This window comes from Protopterus annectens, chromosome 5.part0 (assembly GCF_019279795.1).
Source record: "Protopterus annectens isolate FY-2018-M chromosome 5.part0, PAN1.0, whole genome shotgun sequence".
Lineage (NCBI taxonomy): Eukaryota > Metazoa > Chordata > Ceratodontiformes > Protopteridae > Protopterus > Protopterus annectens.
The window spans coordinates 1,040,345,766-1,040,355,077 of record NC_056735.1 but is presented as its reverse complement, the minus strand read 5'-3'; positions in this window follow the sequence as shown (position 1 = coordinate 1,040,355,077).

The following is a 9,312-nucleotide window of genomic DNA, read 5'->3' as shown; positions in this document are numbered from 1 at the left end:
AGTAGCTATTACAGTGTTATACATTACACAACACAGCAGCTATAACTATGTTATAAATTGCACAATATCAGCAGCTATAACTATGTTATACATTTCACATCAGCAGCTATAACTATGTTATACATTAGACAATATCAGCAGTTATGATGTTAAACACTGCACAACAGCAGCAGCTAAATTTATGCTATAAATTACACAACAGCAGCAGCTATAGCTACATTATACATTACACAACAACAGTAGCTAAAGCTATGTTATACAATTTACAATATCAGCAGATATAACTATGTTATACATTACACAACAGCAGCTATATCTATGCTATACATACAATATCGGCAGCTATAACTATGTCATATATTACACACCAACAGCAGCTATAACTATGTTACACATTACACAACCGCAACAGCTATAACTATGTTATACATTACACAACAGCAGTAGCTTTAACTATGTTCTACATTACACTATATCAGCAGCTCTAATTGATGTTATACATTACACAATATCAGCAGCTATAACTATATTATACATTGCACAACAGCAGTAGCTAAATATATGTTATACATTACACAATATCAGCACCCATAACTATGTTTACAGTAGACAACAGCAGCAGCTATAACTATGCTATACATTACACAATATCAGCAGCTATAATGATGTTATACATTGCACAACAGCAGCAGCTAAATCTATAGGTTCATAGGTTCATAGGTAGGTACTAGGCTATTGGCCCAAGGGCCTATGTAAACCTAGCCAACAAGGTTCCCTGGCTTACGCCACCCAAGAAAGTTATTTTCCTGTGCCACTGTTGAGCAGAGACACAGAAGTGATCCCCGGGGTGTATTTCCTATTTCCCATCCACTCATCAAGATTTTTCTTGAAGAGTGCTAATGAAGAACTTTGCTTGACATAGATGGGTAGCCTGTTCCAGAGTATGGGAAGTCTCTGGGACAGGAATCTATCCCTCCAGCATGTTCTGTTTATTGTGGTGACAAGGTTTAGGTCTCTAGACCATGTAGCTCGGAGGGATTGGGATTACTTTAGGTGTAGCATGTCCACCAGCTATGGGTTTGACATAACTTTATATGTTAGGCAGAGATCACCTTGGAGTAAGCGATATGCTATGGAGTAAAGCTGGAGATTTTTGAGACGGTCAGTGTAGGGCATTTGTTTGAGGCCAGTAATCCTCTTTGTGAGGTACTTCTGTGGCCTTTCCAGCTGCTGCAGATGTCTTGTAAGGTACATTCCAAAAGGGGCATTGTACTCTATAATAGGTCTGAGTGACGAGTAGAGGGGAACAATGACCTCTTTTTTACTGGAAGAGAACCCCTTTATGATGAGGTGAGCCACGTAGAAGGACTTCCTGACTACTGTGGTGATGCAACTATCAAAGGAGAGACTACTGTCCACCTGGGTCCCAAGGTCTCGTCACACATTTGGTGTTAAGTAGATTGCTGCCTATGTGGTAGTTCATGGGTACAGAGTTTTTACCAAAGGGAATGACACTGCACTTTGTGGCATTGAGCATGAGGCCATGGCTCTGACACCAGGCATCTGTCTCAGCGTGGCCCTTCTGTAGGATGTCCACATCATTTGGGGACTTGACTATGGCTCATAGTTTGCAGTCATCTGCGAACTTCATTAGCCAGAGGCCTTCTGTGTTAGCCTGTACTTCAGAGAAGTAGATACCAAACAGGAGAGGTCCCAGGACTGAACCCTGTGGTACTCCACTTGTCACTGGGTTGATGTCAGATTTGGAGTCTGCAACTTTTACAGTGTGGGTTCTGTCAGTGAGCCAGTTGGCAACCCATCTTGTGATGTAGGGATTTATACCTAGTTTAGTGAGTTTAGCTATAATTCCAGAATGGGGGATGGTGTCAAAAGCCTTGGTGAGGTCAAGATAGGCTGTTTGAGCCACCTTACCCTCATCCACGGCTTTGGTGACTGCCTAAAAGAAGTCAATCAGGTACAGGAGGCATGATCTGCCTTTCACAAACCTGAACTGGGTGGGATCCAGAGTTTGGAGGTTATCAATGCCTTTGTTTATGAGTTCCATGATGATACATTCCATGGCCTTGCAGAGCAGGCTCGTCAGGCTAATAGGGCGATAGTTCCCGGGATCAGTGGTTGCTTCCCCTTTGTGGAGTGGGATAACTGTTGCTGTGAACCATTCAGTGGGCACAAAGTCTGATATGAGGCTATTATTGAACAGGGTGCTTAGGTGAGGAGCCAGTTCTTTCTGAAGTTCGTGTAAAACACAGCCTGGAATGTTGTCTGGTCCAATGGATGCTGTGTTTTTGGCTTTAGAGAGTGCAGCTTTTACCTGCATAGTTGTGATTACAGGGACACTGCATTCTTCCAGTATAGATATGGGCCTTTTAGAGGGTGATGGGGGTTAAAGTTAGCACTGAAACTACCTGCCAGGATGTTGGCAATATCAGTTAGTTCTGTAATTTTCGTGCCATTGTGCTGTAACTCAGAGCAGATATGGAGGTTGCCATCGAGATTCTTGACATAGCTATGGAATGCTTTGTGGTTGTTCTTAGAATTAGTGGTGATTTTGTTTTTGTAGCTAGCTTTGGAGGATCTTATAAGGGATCTCAGCTTCTTACTGAGTCTGACCAGGGAGCTCCTCCACTCATGGGATTTTACTCTCTTTTGCAACAATTTCTTCCTTCTGTTGTACAGTTTATGGCAGGGGACCACCAGATTTTCTTCCTTTTTTTGGAGTATAGCATCTTGGTTCTGTTTGGGATAGCATGATCCATGCACTCTTGTAAGTGCTTATAGAGTGTATTTGTGTAGGATTCAGCAGTCATAACTGTTTTTTCCATCTGCATGGGTGTCATGAAGTTCACCACTTCTGTCTTAAAAAGCATGAAGTTGGCTTTGGAGAAATTTTTTACTGTGGTTTCCTTAATGGGAGGTGGGGTTGGGACGTGGATATCAAGGGTGATTAGATTATGGTTGGATCAGACCAATGAGGAGTTGACTTCAGATGTGGAACACTGGTCACTCATGTTGGTAATGACTAGGTCTAGGATATTGTTGACCCTGGTGGCGGTGTGCATAAGTTGATCCAAGGCATTGTAGTTTATGAATTCCAGAAATCATTGAGCTAAGGAGTTGGTACATGAGTAGTTTTCCCAGTTAATGGTGGGGTAGTTGAAGTCGCCCATTATTAGGGTGTTTGGTTGAACCCTAATATTTTCCAGTACATCAAGAAAAGAAGAGTGGGAATCCTGGGGCATGGTGAGGGATCTGTAACAAGCTACAATTTGGATTGTGGTTTTGCCCAGAGTTAGTTACTTTTGGATAACCTCAGATGCATTATGCTGAGCAACTAGCCTGCAGGTGTGGATATCCTTAAGGAATATGGACACACCTCCGCCTTTGGTTTTTTGGTTCAGGTTACATGGCTGAGAAGTGTGGTATGAGTTATAACCTGGTAGTGCAGGGGTGCTCTCTGGAGCCTTGAACCAGGTCTCAGTCACTGCACAGATATCGATGTTCTCCATTTAAGGAGTGCCTCGAGTAAGTGCATTTTGAGATTTAGACTTTTAGCATTGAGTAGCATTACCCTCAGTTTTTGCTTGCCTGTTCCTGTTACAGTGGTGAATTTGTCATTTGAACATTGTCTAAAAAAGGCACTATAGGGCTGGCAAGAACCTTAACTAGTATCCAGAATCCCAGGGGCGACAGGTGCAGGCCATCTCTGGCAAAGCATCGAGGTCTGTCAACCATGTCATCCCAAGCAGACAGATACTGGATCCCCTTAGAATGACACCAGAAGCTTAAACAATTGTTGAAGTCAATCATTTTGTCCTTGTACTGTGGTATCATTCTGGATGATGGCAGAATGCTACTCAGGGCTAGGGTCATACCTACCTGGGCTAAAAGATCGGAGAGCTCTTCCATGCCTCTTTTCATGTAGTCCATGGAGGTACATCTCAGATCATTCACACCAACATGGACAATGACAGAGTCATATTTGTACTTGTTGTGGAGTGACCTGAGTACGTGGGTTATGTGGCAGATCTTGGCAGCCGACAGGCAGCCGATGGTAACCTTCTCCTTGTTTAGTCTGGTGAGTGGGATATCAGTGTGCCTGACTATAGACTCACCTATGACTAGTGTGTTGGGGATGTTGTTTTGCGTTATTGGCTGTGGTTGAGAGGCACACTGAGTCTGTGGGCTATGGGTCATTTGGTTTGTGTTGGGGGATGGAAGTTGCTTGTGTTTCTGCTTTGTTATATATTACACAACAGCAACAGATTTAACCATATTATAAGTTACACAATATCAGCAGCTATATCTATGTTATACAATACACAATATCAATAGTTATAATTATGTTTTATATTACACAACAGCAGCAGCTATAACTATGTTATACATTACACAATGTCAGCAGCTATACGTATGTTATACATATTATTACCATTATTATATATATATATTTTATATATATTATATATATATATTTTTTATGTGTTCTTGGTGTGATTATATATTAAGTAGTCTGATGTTTTTATTGGGTGGGGCATTTTGATTTTAACCTATGGCTGTGGGTTAAGTGCAATAAATTCATGGCATTGTGATGTATCAAACAACTCTGAAGAAGCCAGTTGTACTGGTGAAAGCGCCAAGTCATTCATTTCATTGAGCATTAAAAGTGGTTAACTTCACCGTTCTTCGTGGAGCGTCCTCTGTGGTTCTTACCGTTGTTTTGTTATTTTTACGTTTTGCGCCCCGAGTGGGTTTTTATGTGTTTGATAATTATGTTATACATTACACAACACAGCCACTATAAATATGTTATATATTACAGAATATCAGCAACTTTAACTATGTTATACATTACACAATATCAGCAGCTATAACTATGTTATACGTTACACAACAGCAGCTACAACTATGTTATATATTACACAAAAGCAGCAGCTATAACTATGTTATACATTACACAATATCAGCAGCTATAAACGATGTTACACATTGCACAGCAGCAGCTAAATCTATGGTATACATTACACAATATCAGCAACTATAACTGTTATACATTACACAATATCAGCAGCTATAACTACATTATATATTACATAACAACAGTAGCTATAATGATGTTATACATTGCACAACAGCAACAGCTATAACTATACTATGTATTACACAATATGAGCAGCTATTATGATGTTATACATTACACAATATAAGCAGCTATAACTATGTTATATAATAAAACAACCAAAGCCAAGGCGGAAAATAAAACAAGTAAAAACGAAAACCACCAACTTCAGGTACAAATAAATGTATATATAAATATGTTATATAATACACAAGAGCAGCAGCAAAACTTATTTTATATATTACACAATAGCAGCAGCTATAAGTATGTTATAAATTACACAACACAGCAGCTATAACTATGTTATACATTACACAATATCAGCAGCTATAACTATGTTATACATTACATAACAGCAGTAGCTTTAACTATATTATACATTACACAATATCAGCAGCTATAATGATGTTATACATTGCACAACAGCAGCAGCTAAATCTATGTTATACATTACACAACAGCAGCAGCTATAACTATGTTATACATTACACAACAGCAGTAGCTAATTCTGGGTTATACAATTCACAATATCAGCACATATAACTATGTTATACATTACACAACAGCAGCTATAATTATGTTATACATTACACAATATCAGCAGCTAAAACTATGTTGTACATTACACAATCACAGCAGCTATGACTATATTATACATTACACAACAGAAGCAGCTATAACTATGTTCTACATTACACAATATCAGCAGTTCTAATGATGCTATACTTTACACAATATCAGCAGCTATAACTATGTTATACATTACAGCTACATTAAACAACAGCAGCTCTAATAATGCTATACATTACATCATATCAGCAGCTATAACTATGTTATACATTACACAATATCAGCAGGTATAACTTTGTTACACATTACACAACAGCAGGAGCTATAAGCATGTTATACAGTACACAACAGCAGCAGCTATAAAGATTTTATACATTACAAAATATCAGCTATCTATACCTACATTATACATTACACAAAAGCAGTACCTAAATCTATGTTATACAATTTACAAAATCAGCAGCTATAACTATGTTATAAATTACACAACAACAGCAGCTATAACTATGTTATACATTACACAATATTGGCAGCTATAATATGTTATACATTACACAACAACAGCAGTAGCTATACCTATGTTATACATTTCACAACAGCAGTATGGAAATCTATGTTATACAGTTTACAAAATCAGCAGCCATAACTATGCTATACATTACACAATAGCAGTTATAACTACACATACATTACACATTATCAGCATCTTTAACTATATTATACTTAACACAACAGCAGCTATAACTATGTTATACATTACACAACAGCAACAGCTATAACTATGTTCTACATTGCACAATATCAGCAGCTATAATGATGTTACACAATACACAATATCAGCAGCTATAACTTTGTTATACAGTACAAAACAGCAGCAGCTAAATCAATGTTTTACATTTCACTACAGCTGCAGCTATAACTATGTTATAGATTATACAACAGCAGCTATAACAATGTTATTTTATATATTATACAATATCAGCAGGTATAACTATGTTATGCATTACACAACAGCAGCAGCTATAACTATGTTATACATTACACATTATCAGAAGGTATAACCTTATTATACATTACACAACAACAGCAGCTACAACTATGTTATACTTTATACAATAACAGCAGCTATAACTATGTTATATATTACACAATATCAGCAGCTATAATGATATACATTACACAATATCAGCAACTATAACTATGTTATATATTACACAATATTGGCAGCTATAATATGTTATGCATTACACAACAACAGCAGTAGCTATAACTATGTTGTACATTACACAGCAGCAGCAGCTATAACTTTGTTATACATTACACAACAGCAGTATGAAAGTCTATGTTATACAATTCACAAAATCAGCAGCTATAAGAATGTTATACATTACACAACAGCAGCTATAACTATGTTATACATTACACAACAGCAGTAGCTTTAACTATGGTGTACATTACACAATGTCAGCAGGTATAACTATGTTATACATTACACAATATCAGCAGGTATAACTATGTTATACATTACACAATATCAGCAGCTATAAATGATGTTACACATTGCACAGCAGCAGCTACATTTATGTTATACATTACACAATGTTAGCAACTATAACTATGTTATACATTACACAATATCAGCAGCTATAACTGCATTATACATTATACAACAGTAGCAGCTGTAGCTATGGTATAATTAGACAATGGCAGCAGCTATAACTATGTTATACATTACACAAAATCAGCAGCTTTAACTATGTTATATATTACACAATAGCAGCTATAATGTTATACATTGCACAACAGCAACAGCTAAATCTATGTTATACATTACACAATATCAGCAACTATAGCTATGTTATACATTACACAATATCAGCAGCTATAAATACGTTATACATTACACAACAGCAGCAGCTGCAACTATGTTATACATTACACAATGTCAGCAGGTATAACTATGTTATACATTACACAATATCAGCAGCTACAAATAAGTTATACATTGCACAACAGCAGCAGCTATAACTATGTTATACTTTATACAATAAGAGCAGCTATAACTATGATATACATTACACAATGTCAACAGGTGTAACTATGTTATGCAATGCACAATATCCACAGCTATAACTATGTTATACATTACACAATGTCAGCAGATATAACTTTGTTATACATTACATAACAGCAGCATTAATGATGTTATATATTACACAACAGCAGCAGCTATAACTATGTTATACATTACACAACAGCAGCTAGAAATATGTTATACATTACACAATAATGGCAGCTATAACTACGGTATACATTACACAAAAGCAGCAATAACAATGTTATACAGTACACAACAGGAACAGCTATAAAGATGTTATGCATTACACAATATCAGCTATCTATAACTATGTTATACATTACACAACAGCAGTATCTAAATCTATGTTATACAGTTTACAAAATTAGCAGCTATAACTATATTATATATTACACAACAACAGCAGTTATAACTATGTTATACATTACATAATATTGGCAGCTATAACTATATTATACATTACACAACAAAAGCAGCTATAATTATGTTATACATTACAAAACATCAGTAGCTATAACTATGTTATACATTTCACGACAGCAGTATGTAAATCTATGTTATACAATTTACAAAATCAGCAGCTATAACTTTGTTATACATTACACAACAGCAGCTAAAACTATGTTATACATTACACATTATCAACTGCTATAAGTATGTTATACTTAACACTACAGCAGCTATAACTATGTTATACATTACACAAAAGCAGTAGCTATAGCTATGTTGTACATTACACAGTAGCAGCAGCTATAACTATGTTCTCTATTGCACAATATCAGCAGCTATAATGATGTTACACTTAGTCAATATCAGTAGCTATATCTTTGTTATACATTACACAACAGCAGTAGCTAAATCTTTGTTATACTTTACACAATATCAGCAGCTATAACTATGTTATTATACAGTACACAACAGCAGGATCTAAATCTATGTTTTACATTGCACAACAGCTGAAGCTATAACTATGTTATAGATTATACAACGGCAGCTATAACTCAGTTATATTATAGCAATAACCCACGCCTGGGTGTGGGTAATGCTGAATTTACCCACGGTTGGCGTGGTTTGGTCCCGAGGCGCCGAGGACCAAACAAAGACAACCGTGGTAAATCCAGCATTACCCACACCAGAAGTGGTTATTGCTATATTAATGACATTATTTAAGAAAAGAAATAATTACTTTTCTTAAATAATGGCATTGTAAAATCTCTTTGCTGCCCTTCCGCAGCTGTCTGGTGTTCCGCGGCAGTTCTGATGTACTGCGCATGCCTACGCAGTACATCAGAGCTGTGGGCAAAAGCAACGGAGAACGCAAGATCTCCGTTGCTTTTTACTGTCTCGCTATGTTAAATGGGTTTAACATAGCGAGACAGCTTTAAAATAAGCAACAGAGATCTCCGTTGCTTTTTACTGTCTCGCTATGTTAAACTCATTTAACATAGCGAGACAGGTTAAAAAAAAAAGCAACGGAGATCGCAAGATCTCCGTTGCTTTTTACACA